The sequence below is a fragment of the Podarcis muralis genome, chromosome 4, assembly GCF_964188315.1.
Source record: "Podarcis muralis chromosome 4, rPodMur119.hap1.1, whole genome shotgun sequence".
NCBI lineage: Eukaryota > Metazoa > Chordata > Lepidosauria > Squamata > Lacertidae > Podarcis > Podarcis muralis.
Window position 1 is genome coordinate 11,693,908 of NC_135658.1, and position 14,125 is coordinate 11,708,032.

Below are 14,125 nucleotides of genomic sequence, written 5' to 3' on the forward strand. Positions count from 1 at the left end.
CCAGGAGGGTGTTTTTTTTCTTCCCCCTCCTAGTAGCTAGGATGGGCTTGTGTGGATCAGATTTATGGACTGTGGAGAGGACTATCCAAAGCTACTTTCAGGAAAAAAAGTCACCCTTTGTAGTTTTGCAGAAAGATGCTTGCAGGTGACCTCCATTGGACGGTTGTCTGTCCTTATCAGAAGTCGGCAACCACATCACACACACTCACACAAACACACACACACACACACATGCACACACAACCCTCCAGGCGCACCGTCTTGGTGCAGGACATATTTACTACCGACTTCCAGAATTTATTTTCCACATAAAGGAAGCTCCAGGGATGCAAATCATCTACAAAGGCTTAAGGAGCAAGGAGGCCGGGTAGCAGACAGCTGAGAGCCCAGAACCGCTGCGGCACATCAATAATACAATAATGTCATCAACCCGCTGTAGAGACTGAACAATGCTTTTTCCTGTCCGTTAGTTAATTAGCAAACGGGGTGAGATTAAAGGCTTTAATCTCTTGCTTACTTTCATTCCCTCTCTTCTTTTTTTAATAATAAAAAAAAGCAAAAGCAAAACCTGAAACCTGAACAAACCAGCGGCCACATGTAGGAAGGAAGAATAGAAAAGGGGAATACAAAATTGATTACATTTGTTAGAGGAGAATCGGTGTATTTGGCTTAGGGAAGGGCTAGGCTAGATAATAAATAATAATAATAATAATAATAATAATAATAATAATAATAATAATACCTTTATTGTCATTATACAACCTGTGTACAATGAAGTTAATCAAGCCTTCCTCCCCCCACTCAATCTCTTATCGAACAACACACCACCTCGCAAGTCAAATTTGCTATGTTATTTTCCGTTCGACAGCCTATGGATAGAAGCTATTTTTTAGCCTGTTTACGGGTGATTATACTTCTGTATCTCCTGCCTGAGGGTAGAAGATTAAAGAGGGGATGGCCGGGGTGTGAGTCATCCCTGAGATGTTGTTGGGAATAATAATAATAATAATAATAATATTGGAAGTTGGGCGGCTTCCAACAAAGATTAAAAATACATTAAAATGTCACACATTAAAAACTTCCCTGAACAGGGCTGCCTTCAGATGTCTTCTAAATGTCAGGTAGTTGTTTATCTCTTTGACATCTGATGGAAGGGCGTTCCACAGGGAGGGCGCCACTACCGAGAAGGCCCTCTGCCTGGTTCCCTGTAACTTGGCTTCTCGCAGCGAGGGAACCGCCAGAAAGCCCTCAGAGCTGGACCTCCGTGTCCGGGCTGAACAATGGGGGTAGAGTCGCTGGAGTATACTAAGAAGCACCTGCCATCATCCTTGTCCACTAGCCATGCTGGATGGAATTGATCTGAGCTCAATATTGGGGCAGGGGGGACAGGTTGGCCAATCTCCTGTAGTTTTCAGTTGAAATTCCTGCTTTGCAGGGGGTTGGACTAGATGAACCTTGGGGTCCCTTCCAACTCTACAATTCTATGACCCCCCCCCCCAGGCCACAGCTTCTGGTCATCACATGGAGAGGTAACCATGGAACAAGTTTTCCACTGTGCAGATATATAATGTCCACCTAGCCTGACCACGAGAGGGAGGCATTTTCACCATGCCAGTGGTCACTGGAAGAAACCCACATTGCGAGGTCATCCCAGCACATTTGTACACGTTATGTACAGCTGGAGGAGGGAAATGGCTCAGGAATGCTGATTCCTCGTGGCAGCTGTAAAGAAAGAGAGGGCTTGTCTGAAATTGTTGTTGTTTAGTCGTTTAGTCGTGTCCGACTCTTCGTGACCCCATGGACCAGAGCACGCCAGGCACTCCTGTCTTCCACCGCCTCCCGCAGTTTGGTCAGGCTCATGTTTGTAGCTTCGAGAACACTGTCCACCCATCTCGTCCTCTGTCGTCCCCTTCTCCTTGTGCCCTCCATCTTTCCCAACATCAGGGTCTTTTCCAGGGAGTCTTCTCTTCTCATGAGGTGGCCAAAGTATTGGAGCCTCAGCTTCACGATCTGTCCTTCCAGTAAGCACTCAGGGCTGATTTCCTTCAGAATGGAGAGGTTTGATCTTCTTGCAGTCCATGGGACTCTCAAGAGTCTCCTCCAGCACCATAATTCAAAAGCATCAATTATTCGGCGATCAGCCTTCTTTATGGTCCAGCTCTCACTTCCACCCAAGGTCTAAGGGTGTTCCCAAAATACTGGCCCCACAAGCTTTTTCGCTACCTCTGGGCACACAAACACAAGCAAAACAAAATGTTTGAAAAATACTGAACGAATATAAGATGGGGGACACCTGGCACGACAGCAATACATGTGAAAAGGATCTTGGGGTCTTGGTGGACCACAAGCTGAACGTGAGTCAATAGTGTGATGCAGCAACAGAAAAGGTAATGTTCTTCTAAGCTGCATCAACAGAAGTCTAGTGTCCAGATCAAGGGAAGCGATAGTCCCACTCTATTCTGCCTTGGTCACACCACACTTGGAATACTATGTCCAATTCTGGGCACCATAATTTAAGAAGGATGTTGACAAGCTGGAAGGTGTGCAGAGGAGGGAGACCAAGATGATCAAAGGTCTGGAAACCAAGCCTTATGAGGAACGGTTGAAGGAGCTGGGTATGTTTAGCCTGAAGAAACATAGAAACATCAACTGGTAGTGTTGGAAGGGACTATGAGGGTCATCGAGTCCAACTCCCTGCAGAGGAAACTGAGAGGAGATATGATAGTCATCTTCAAATATCTAAAGGGCTGTCACATGGAAATGGAACAAGGTTTTTTTCTCCAGTTCCAGAGAACTTTCTGACAGTAAGAGCTGTTCGTCACAGGAACAGTCTCATAGCTGTCAACATTTTCCTTTTTTTAAGGGAAATTCCCTTATTCCGAATAGGATTCCTCGCAAGAAAAGGGAAAAGTTGACAGCTATGAACAGTCTCCCTCGGGAGGTTGTGGACTCTCCTTCCTTGGAGGTTTTTAAGCAAAGGTTGGCCATCTGTCATGGATGCTTGAGCTGAGATTCCTGCATTGCAGGGGGTTGGACTAGATGACCCTTGGGGTCACATCCAACTCTACAATTCATTGACTCAGTTATTCTACCAGAGGGCAAAGTGTCTCTGGGCATGTCTAAAGTGCCTTTTCTTTTTAATTACGTTTCCGAGCACAGTACGTTTCTGAGTGTTGGTGCTGACCTTGAAAGCCCCTAAACGGCCTCGGCCCAGTATACCTGAAGGAGCGTCTCCACCCCCATCGTTCAGCCCAGACACTGAGGTCCAGCTCCGAGGGCCTTCTGGCAGTTCCCTCACTGTGAGATGTGAGGTTACAGGGAACCAGGCAGAGGGCCTTCTTGGGAGTGGTGCCCTCCCTGTGAAACACCCTCCCATCAGATGTCAAGGAAACAAACAACTATCTGACTTTTAAAAGACACCTGAAAGCAGCCCTATTTAGGGAAGTTTTTAATATTTAATGCTGTATTGTTTTTAACACTTGATTGGGAGCCGCCCAGAGTGGCTGGGGAAACTCAGCCAGATGGGTGGGGTATAAATAAGAAATTATTAAATTATTATTATTAAATTAGCAACAGATTTTTTTTTAATCAGGTGAAGGACAGGGTGAAGGACCTCATACATCTCTTTTGATTTTGAAGGTGTTTTAGAGGCAGCTTGGGTGTGAATTTCATTTTTTTGCAAAAGCCATCTCTTCTGGATTCACATCTCCCTGTTGTCGGAAGTGGTAAGTAGGGGAGAAATTGTGTCAGGGCCTGTAAAAGAATTCTGGTCCCACAGAAATCAGAGGAGGCTGGTTAAGACTTCACACAGGGATGTGTATTGCTCCTCACAACACCTCAATGACTCCTTGAGCTGAAGGAGACTTTATTGTTTCTCTAAAATATTTTCCAGCTACTTTTCTGGGCCTGTTCCTGTTCAACATGGCTGACAAGCAAAACAAAAGGATAAAGAACCAGAGAGAGAGAGAAATTACACTACAAATCAACACTGGACATTTTAAAAATGAAATAAAATACAGAACCAGAGTGGTTGTAATTTGAGCCTTGTGTTTGGAGGTGCTGCGAGGTGGCAATGACAGCACTGGCTGTTTGATCTGCAGAGAGCCCGTTTTGCGCCTGGACTTTATCACTTAGCAATCCAGTGAGGACTGAGTCGTGCATACCTTGACATGCTTAGGGGGGCTGACATCAGAAGGACACCTTGACAATGCCAGGATCCTAAGTCCCAGGCTTTCAGCACATCGGAAACGAATGCATGGACCACCTCGATTTACGCCAAGCGACGCCCTCGAGGTGGGACAGGAAGTAAATAAGAGTTTCCAGGTCTCTCAAAATCCCAGACCCAAATACGTGTTGGAATTATCCAACAGCAAAGCTGTTAGAAAGTTTGCAGGAGTTTTCATTGGATTCCATGCAGTTTCAACCTTCTGTGCATTTTGCAATACAGTGGTACCTCAGGTTAAGTACTTAAATCATTCCGGAGGTCCGTTCTTAACCTGAAACTGTTCTTAACCTGAAGCACCACTTTAGCTAATGGGGCCTCCCGCTGCTGCTGTGCTGCCGGAGCACGATTTCTGTTCTCATCCTGAAGCAAAGTTCTTAACCTGAAGCACTATTTCTGGGTTAGCAGAGTCTGTAACCTGAAGTGTATGTAACCTGAAGCGTATGTAACCCGAGGTACCACTGTACAGCTGCAAATTTTTATTTTTTAGTGATGGTTTCATCGTTTTATCTCTTGCAAACCGCAAGAGCTCCCCACTAGCAATCAAGCAGTGTATAGATCTTGCTTAGACATAGAATTATAGTACTGTAAAGTTGGGAGGGACTGCCAAGGGTCATTAGTCCAAACCCCTGAAATGAAGGAAACTTCCCCACACCCATAAACACATTAAGGATGCCGCTATCTTATGGGCAAGTGTCGTAGTTCAGTGGTTAGAGCGTCTGCCTTGTAAGCAGAAGGTCCCTGGCTCAGTCCCCATTAGCATCTCCAGGTAGGGATAATATTGAGAGGCAGTGTGGTATAGTGGTTAGAGCATGGGTAGGCAAACTAAGGCCCGGGGGCCGGATCCGGCCCAATCACCTTCTAAATCCGGCCCACGGACGGTCCGGGAATCAGCATGTTTTTCCATGAGTAAAATGTGTCCTTTTATTTAAAAAGCTTCTCTGGGTTATTTGTGGGGCTTGCCTGGTGTTTTTACATGAGTAGAATGTGTGCTTTTATTTAAAATGCATCTCTGCATTATTTGTGGGGCATAGGAATTCGTTCATCCCCCCCTCCAAATATAGTCCGGCCCCCCACAAGGTCTGAGGGACAGTGGACCGGTCCCCTGCTGAAAAAGTTTGCTGACCCCTGGGTTAGTGTGTCAACCTAGAACCAGAGAATGCCAGGTTCAAATCCCTCTCTACCAGTCCTGAAACTCACTGGGTGCCCTTGAACCAGTCCCTGTCTGTGAGGCTGACCTACCTCACAAGGCTGTGGTTGCGAGGCTAAAGATGGCTGGGGAATTATAAAGTCTGCCCCGAGTTCCCTAGACTGGGGAATAAACCTAAGAGAGGAATACAACCGAAGGATATGTTTCAACCTGCTGCACAATGGCAACTGTAAATGGCTTGGGGAAAAAATATGTAATGAACAACAATTTCAGCAAGCTTTTCCTGGATTATTGTTCTTAAATTGATTCTACACTGCCTCTACTCTTCTAAGCCTTTTAATTTATTTTATGAGATTATGTAAGTGTTGCATTTTATTATTATTTTTTTATTACTGAGCATTGTTTCATTTTAAGGTGTTAAAAGGTAAAGGACCCCTGACAGTTAAGTCCAGTCGCGAACGACTCTACGGTTGTGGCGCTCATCTCGCTTTACAGGCCGAGGGAGCCGGCGTTTGTCCGCAGGCAGTTTTTCTGGGTCATGTGGCCAACAACAACAACATCATCATGACAGAAACCCTGGGTGCTGGGAATTGTAGCTCTATGAGGGACAAACTATAATTCCCAATGTTGTTTTTGGAAAGCTGTGTGTTTTAAATGCATGGCAAGTACACAGCTCCAGTCTCTCATACAAAAAGGATTATTGTGAATGTGAACTCCACAACCTCTTTTTTTAAAAGATAAAAAAATGCTAATATTATTGAAGAGACTTTAGAAATCCTTGTACTGGCCTTGTATGGTAGGCCAGAATTATGTTTGCAAGAAAGCATGATTGCCTGCCTAGGGCCCCCTTTGCAAGATGATTTCTGAGGTGAAATCTGAACTCAGGACTGAGCCAACTCTGCTAGTAGACCTAAGCTCTTTTTGCAGGGTCCTTCCCTTTATTATCAGGCTCTTTCTTTCCACATCCACAATCTCGCCTTGCAAGCCTCAGAGAACAAACAAAAGCAAACAAATGAAAAAATGCCCAACAGAGCAAGGGCCCAAAGGTCAGCCACATTGCTGGGAACTTGACTGTACTGGCAAATGTTGGGGGAGGCAAATGGATGAGTTGTGAGCTGTTTTCCTAATGGAAGCAACAACACTGTACAGCGGTACCTCAGGTTACAGATGCTTCAGGTTACAGACTCCGCTAACCCAGAAATAGTACCTCGGGTTACGAACTTTGCTTCAGCGGCAGCAGGAGGCCCCATTAGCTAAAGTGGTGCTTCAGGTGAAGAACAAGTTTCAGGTTAAGAACGGACCTCCGGAACGAATTAAGTTCTTAACCCGAGGTACCACCGTATTACATTCATATCCCACCTTTTCTCCAAAGAGACCACCGTCTCCCTTTCTCCAATTTATACTCATAACATGCTTTTATTTTTGCTGATGGACTAAAGCGGTGTGGCAAACCGGTAGATGCTGAAAATTTATACCATCCGACTTTTGATTATTACTGTTCGTGATGTTAAAACGCCCCCACCCCCAATCTTGAAACTGGGCGGGGAGGGGAAACAGCTCAGGAAGATAACTATTTGTATTGTTTGGGTACCACTTTGCTCCTCTTATCAATATCTGAGCTATGAGAATAATTTCCAATTCTTCCTCTCCATAAATTCCGTTCCTTGAGAGAACTGCAGCTTCCTTTTTATGTGGCTGCTTGCTTGTTCATCAGGTGGAAGGGTGGGTAAAATCAATTTAGGATAACTTTTCTTAAAGCTAACAGTTTCTGACAGGAAGAGCTATTTGACAGTGGAACGGGTCTCGCTCAAGAGGTTGTGGTCTCCCCTTCTTTGGAGGTTTTTAATCCAAGTTTGGAAGGCCATCTGCCATGAATGCTTTAGCTGAGATTCCTGCATTGCAAGGGGTGGGACTAAAATTCAGGCTTCCTCAACCTTGGGCCTCCAGATGTTTTTGGCCTACAACTCCCATGATCCCTAGCTAGCAGGACCAGTGGCCAGGAATGATGGGAACTGTAGTCTCAAAACATCTGGAGGCCCAAGGTTGAGGAAGCCTGGACTAGATGACCCTCAAGGTCCCTTCCAACCCATTCGGTTTTACATATAATTTCCAAAAATCATATAACATAGATTCTTATCTTATACACTATTTTGGACTTCCATCAACTTCATCTGAAGATTTCCCAATCTTTATCACTTAATCTGCATTTCATTAATTTCACTATTGCTTTTAATAATCCTTAACTAATAATCCTATTCATAAATTTTCTCAGCAATATTTCGGATAATCCTCCTTACAAAACTTATTGTAGTCCTACTAGTGTAATCTGTTGATTACAGTTGCTTTTCAAGTAGTTCACAAATTTACTCCAGTCTTCTGAGAATCTCTGATCCCGCCGGTTTCGGATCCTTCCTGTCATCTTATCCAATTTAGCATAGTCCATTAATTTTGTCCACCATTCTTCTTTCGTCGGTAATTCTTCTTGTTTCCATTTCTGTGACAATAGTACTCTTGGTGTCATTGTCACGTATAAAAACAGTTTATTATCTTCTTCTACGATTCTATAACAACCCTGGGAGGTAGATTAGGCTGAGAGAAAGCGACTGGCCCAAGGTCACCTGCAGAGCTCCACCGCTGAGTGGGGATTCAAACCCATGTCCCCCAGGTCCTAGTCCAACACTCTAACCACCACACCACAATGTACAAGCCTTCACAGTCTACCAAAGGGACAGAGAAGGCAATTGGCTTATTTGCACAAAGCTGGGAAGGCAAAATTAGCAGAGCAAAAGGTGAAAAAGGATCAGGCACAGCATGGTGATGCCAGTGTCCGACTCTTCGTGACTCCATGGACCAGAGCACACCAGGCGCTCCTGTCTTCCACTGCCTCCCGCAATTTGGTCAAACTCATGTTGGTAGTTTCCAGAACACTGTCCAACCATCTCATCCTCTGTCGTCCCCTTCTCCTTGTGCCCTCCATCTTTCCCAACATCAGGGTCTTTTCCAGGGAGTCTTCTCTTCTCATGAGGTGGCCAAAGTATTGGAGCCTCAGCTTCACGATCTGTCCTTCCAGTGAGCACTCAGGGCTGATTTCCTTCAGAATGGATCGGTTTGATCTTCTTGCAGTCCATGGGACTCTCAAGAGTCTCCTCCAGCACCATAATTCAGAAGCATCAATTCTTTGGTGATCAGCCTTCTTTATGGTCCAGCTCTCACTTCCATACATCACTACTGGGAAAACCATGGCTTTAACTATACGGACCTTTGTCGGCAAGGTGATGTCTCTGCTTTTTAAGATGCTGTCTAGGTTTGTCATTGCTTTTCTCCCAAGAAGCAGGCGTCTTTTAATTCTGTGACTGCTGTCACCATCTGCAGTGACCATGGAGCCCAAAAAAGTAAAATCTCTCACTGCCTCCATTTCTCCCCCTTCTAATTTAATGCAAATGTTTAGGACTGGGGTGCGCATAAATATCAGAAGACTCCATCAGGGAAAGCCAATTTCACTGCTGGTTATCAGATAGGGCTAGTCCTTGAGGAATTCGCCACCTCTTTGTCAAGGACCATCTCCCTACTTAGAGCTTATTGACTTGAGGATGCGAATCTGGCAAGAGTAAACCCATTTCCTTTTTGCAAATGTTGAAGGCTGAGCTAGCCACTTAGTCAATTGGAACAATGCTTTGTGGATTGGAGTCTGAGGCATCAGTAACCTAACCTTTAAGTTCCAAAAAAAACCCCCTAACTTCCTTTTGTTTGTTCCCCTTTGTATGTTTAGGTTTCACCCTTGATCAGAATCTTATTTAGTGGGTCTCCCAGGGTAAGGAGCATCAGGGAGAGAGAGAACCAGTGCCTTTCTTTGACAAAAGGATGGTTAAAAGCACTTGGAAACTGCAGAACTGGATGCAAATGTCAGCTGATCACCTGATAAAATTGTTATGTGTGGTTTTGGGGGGAGTACATCTGGAAGGCTTCTAAGATTAATTTATTTTTAAATAAACTTTTGTGCCACTTTTCTTTTTTTACTGCTTTTTGTACTGCTTATTTTCTCCATCCTCCCGGAGCTACTGCTGTTGCGACTCCTTGTCTTTTCTTAAGGTTTTGACCCCCACTCCCTGAAAATAATCTCCCTTGATTATTTATAATCACATTAAATGTGATTCTGTTAGCTGTCTTGGGTCTTAGGAAAGAGGGGTGTTGGGCGGGGGAGAGCCCAAGTCTTTTAATTCTATTCCATTTCACTTTTAATTTGTATACCAACTTTCTATGCACAAAGAGGTTTACAAGCTGCAAAAGCAAGAAAACGGCAACAAGGATCACACTTGTAATAACCCCCTGATCTTATACAAAAAGACACAATAACTGAAAAACAAACAACTTATATCAAATAAAGCAATATTCAGTAATCCATTAAAATAGTAAACAGTAAAATTAAACATCAGCAAATAATAATTCAACAGTTAACACTTTTATTATTATTATTATTTATACCCCGCCCCTCTGGCTGGGTTTCCCCAGCCACTCTGGGTGCCTCCCAACAGAATATTAAAACCACAATAAAACACCAAACATTAAAAACTTCCCTAAACAGGGCTGCCTTCAGATGTCTTCTAAAACTCAGTTGTTTATTTCCTTGACATCTGATGGGAGGGTGTTCCACAGGGTGGGTGCCACCACCAAGAAGGCCCATTACAATGAAGAATTACTAAACTATAATCAACAAAAATAACACCAAGTCACAATGAATGAAATGCTGCAGAACATACAAAGCTGCGTGAAAGGATCCAACTGATCCAACAATTAATGTATAAATAAGTGGTACCTCAGGGTAAGAACGGTTTCAGGTTAAGAACGGACCCCTGGAATGAATTAAGTTTATAACCAGAGGTACCACTGTATTTCTTAATTTAAAGGTTGCATGGTGCACATCCATGTATACTGGGGGTGGGAAAGGCCAGGAAGATTTTGAGCACCTGTGTGGTAGGAGCTACTGATTTTTTAAAAAGAAAAAGATAGGTGCCAAATGGCTCCTTAAACCAAGGTTGCAGTCACCAAAACAGAATGTCTAGTTGCCATTTCAGGGCAAGACAGCTTATTTTTCAAGTCTTATTTTTCAAAGGATGGACTGACTGTTATTGATTCTCTGGCTAGTTCAGATGACAACCTTGAGCTGGGTCAAGAGCTTTTGAGAACTTCAAGAAGAAAAGTCATTTGATCCAGGGACAGTCCACATATATATTGGCCTATTCCGACCTCCTTTTCTTAATGCTGACTGCTCCTGTTCAGGCTGCACAGAACAAGCAATTTGTGTTCCAGAAATCCATTCCGATTGTGCAGATAAAATATAGCTGGTAGAATTCCAAAGGGTGGTGTGTGTGTGTGTGTGTGTGTGTGTGTGTGTGATATCCAGATCCAATGACCCCCAAATGGTGAAGACGTCAGGTGCCATCTTAGCACCCAGGCATCTTCTCTTAGTCATAAGTGGTCGAAAGCCAGGTGTAGAATGAAACCATTCACATCACAAAAACTACCATTGAGGTATCAAAAATTTCAAAAGGAGGGGGTTCATGGCTTGGCATTTTAAAAACAGGGGGTCGGCAGCACTTAGCTAATTGGGAACCGCTGCTCTAAGCAGTGCCTTTTTTCGGGGGGGGCGGGCAGCTCAGGGTTACTCATACCCCTAAATATTTTGTGAATCTGATGGTGAATTCATTTCCTTTCCCAGTGATTTTCTTGAGTCAAAGTGAGAGTACCCAGTGGCGTCGCAATGGGGGGGGGCATGGGGCGGTGCGCCACGGGTTCCATGTCTGCGGGGGTGACAAGAAGTCACCCCACAGGGGCTCGTGGCAGTATGAGCAACCATTGCGTCACCGCAGCTGCATGTGGAGGATCCTCCATTCATGGCTGCAGCCGCGAGCAGAGGATCTGGCGCCGGCGCCAAACCACTAAGTACAGCGCATGTGCGGCGTTGCATGCATGCACTGTACATAGCGACACCGCACATGCACTGTATAGCAGTTTGCCGCCGGTGCCGCTCCAGCACCGTCCATATGATGCTGGGATTCCTCTGTTGCCGCTACAGCCGTGAGCAGAGGATCCCGGCACTGTCTCTATGGCACTGGAGCGGCGCCGGCGGCAAACCGCTATACAGCGCATGTGCGGTGTCACTATGTACGGTGCACGCGTCATGCATAGCGATGCCGCACATGTGCCCTATGTAGCGACGCCCACCCTGGGTGTCACAACGCCTTCCATCACCCTTGAGAGTACCTCTAAACATTTTAGGGGGGGGGAAAGCCATTTGCAAAGATACGAGACAAAAAAAATGTAATTGGTTAAAACGATAAGATCAGTTGAAATGCCCACTGGAATAGTCTTCAGTAGGGTTCTGGAAGTTCGTGGGGGGGGGGGGCTCTCTGACCTCAACTGGAAGGCAGTTCCATATACTAGGGACCCCAATACTAAACTAACAACTCCTGGTGGGTCCAAGTGGTGCATCTGAGTCATGGTGGGCCATAAACATTGACTCCCCAAAGACTTCAGCAATTGGGCAGGGATATAAGGAAGATATCCTGGAGCCAAATTGTTAAGGGCCTTGTAACCTAATGCAAGAACCGGGAGCTTTAAAATACGAGTTCCCAGTGCAGACTTCTGAGAACTGGAGTTAAATGCTGGCAATAGCTTGTCCCCCATAAACTGCCTAAAGGTAAAGGTAAAGGGACCCTTGACCGTTAGGTCCAGTCGTGAATGACTCTGGGGTTGCGGCGCTCATCTTGCTTTATTGGCCGAGGGAGCCGGTGTACAGCTTCCGGGTCATGGGGCCAGCATGACTAAGCCACTTCTGGCGAACCAGAGCAGCGCACGGAAACGCCGTTTACCTTCCCGCTGGAGCGGTACCTATTTATCTACTTGCACTTTGATGTGCTTTTGAACTGCTAGGTTGGCAGGAGCAGGGACCAAGCAACAGGAGCTCACCCCGTTGCGGGGATTCGAACCGCTGACCTTCTAATCAGCAAGTCCTAGGCTCTGTGGTTTAACCCATAGCGCCACCCGTGTCCCTATATAAACTGTCTAGCCACTGACATTGTGCACAAGCTGGAACCTCCACACCGGGCGCCAGGGTAGCCCCACACAAAGTGCATTGCAGTAACCAAGGCTGCCATTTGATCTGCATAGGACCTGGCTTGACTCGCTTCCTTGAGTTACCTGCTCCGCACACATGAAGTCCTGTTCTTGCTTTTAAGGCGCAGTTGTCTAGCTTAGATTGTGCCCTGATCTGCGGAGACCTGATATGATGCTATTGCTTGGTGGCTGGGGACTTGTAAGCACATGTAATAGCTGTGCAACTTAGATGTTTTCTCCCGCTCTGCCCACAAACTTTTTAATTTCAAGAGTTGGCAAATGTACCAATAACCACCCCCTAAAACAAAACTGTTGACATACGTATTTGCAGAGGCTCTTAATTGCATTGACTGGAGGTGGGAACATAGCCGAGGTATTAATTAAGCTAATACTCATTTCATAGATTTGGCCCTGTCCACTTTGGGACTACTGCACCAATCATATTAAAAAATAAAAATTCTGTAGAACTTCAGGATTCTCTGTACACTGAAACATATCACAGATTCAGGTACCAGGTGGCAAAGGTGGATGAAACCAGAATAACAGATTTGGAATGAAAGATGGAACATGTGGGATTAGGAACCAAGTGTAAAGCCAAGCTGGCTGTGCCTAATATAACCTTAATATCACCTGCAAACTCCAAGAATTTCTTTTTCCCTCTCCCCAACCCAATCCAATATTTTACTCAAAGTAGCGTCCATGCACTAATAATGCAAACAACTCACTTTTTGCAAAAAAAACAACAACAACACAACACGTGTAGAACAAGTGGCTATTTTTACAGCCTCCAAATTCACAAGGTTCTCCTTGCAGCTGTCTCAGCCAGAAGCTGCAAAAACAACACACACCCCCTTTTTTAAAAGCTCCTGCAGTTTCTGAAGTCAAAAGACACTCTCTCCTGACCTGTTAGGACCCAATCGGACTGGGGAGAAAAACACCACCAGCAGTATTTCTGAAAAGCATAAATATCACCTGATTTTATAAAATGGGTCACAAAAATAAACAGCACATGGACAAACACAAATGCGGTTGACACGTTTCCCTGGAACAAAACCTAAGGATTTGCTTGAAGTTGTGAAAAGATCCAAGGTTTCTTTGACTCTCCCAATATACTGTATCATTTTAATTTTTCATTCAGAAACAGAGGCTCCAAAATTCAGCAGGGGGGAAAACAACAGCACGTAATTATAAAGGAACACCTCCTACCCAGCACCTCTGCTGGCAAAACCTCTAGCAAAATTCAAAACAGAATGCATGGGATTTAACCGAATGGTCCAGTTCGTTATATTTAAACACACAAGCGACCCAAATAATCTTGCGGAGAAGACTGCCGGGAGAGAGGTGGGCTGAACGTTAAGTCAGTGAAATCTGTAACGCAGGGCAAATGTTTTTGCCACCCTGACTGCAAAATCTCCATCAGATGCACGCCGGGTGGAATTTACCCCAACCCACACATTCTTTCTGCAGCTCTAAAAATGCAACTTGAGATCAGGCCAGGCCGAACCACCCCCTAACCATTCAGCCATGGGGGGTGGGAGTGGGGGGTCCGAAATCATCAAAAGTGGCAGAGTTGAGCTGCAATGCAAAGCAAGCCCGCCCACGCAACCCTCCTCCCCTGCAAAAAAACAACAACAACACAC

General features: G+C 45.1%; 1 protein-coding gene across 18 annotated transcripts in view; it reads right to left on the minus strand.

Annotated features, from left to right (window-relative positions):
- Positions 1 to 14,125, minus strand: part of TENM4 (teneurin transmembrane protein 4) — a 625,655-nt gene that overhangs the window by 261,053 nt on the left and 350,477 nt on the right. The gene's annotated exons all lie outside the window — the stretch shown is intronic.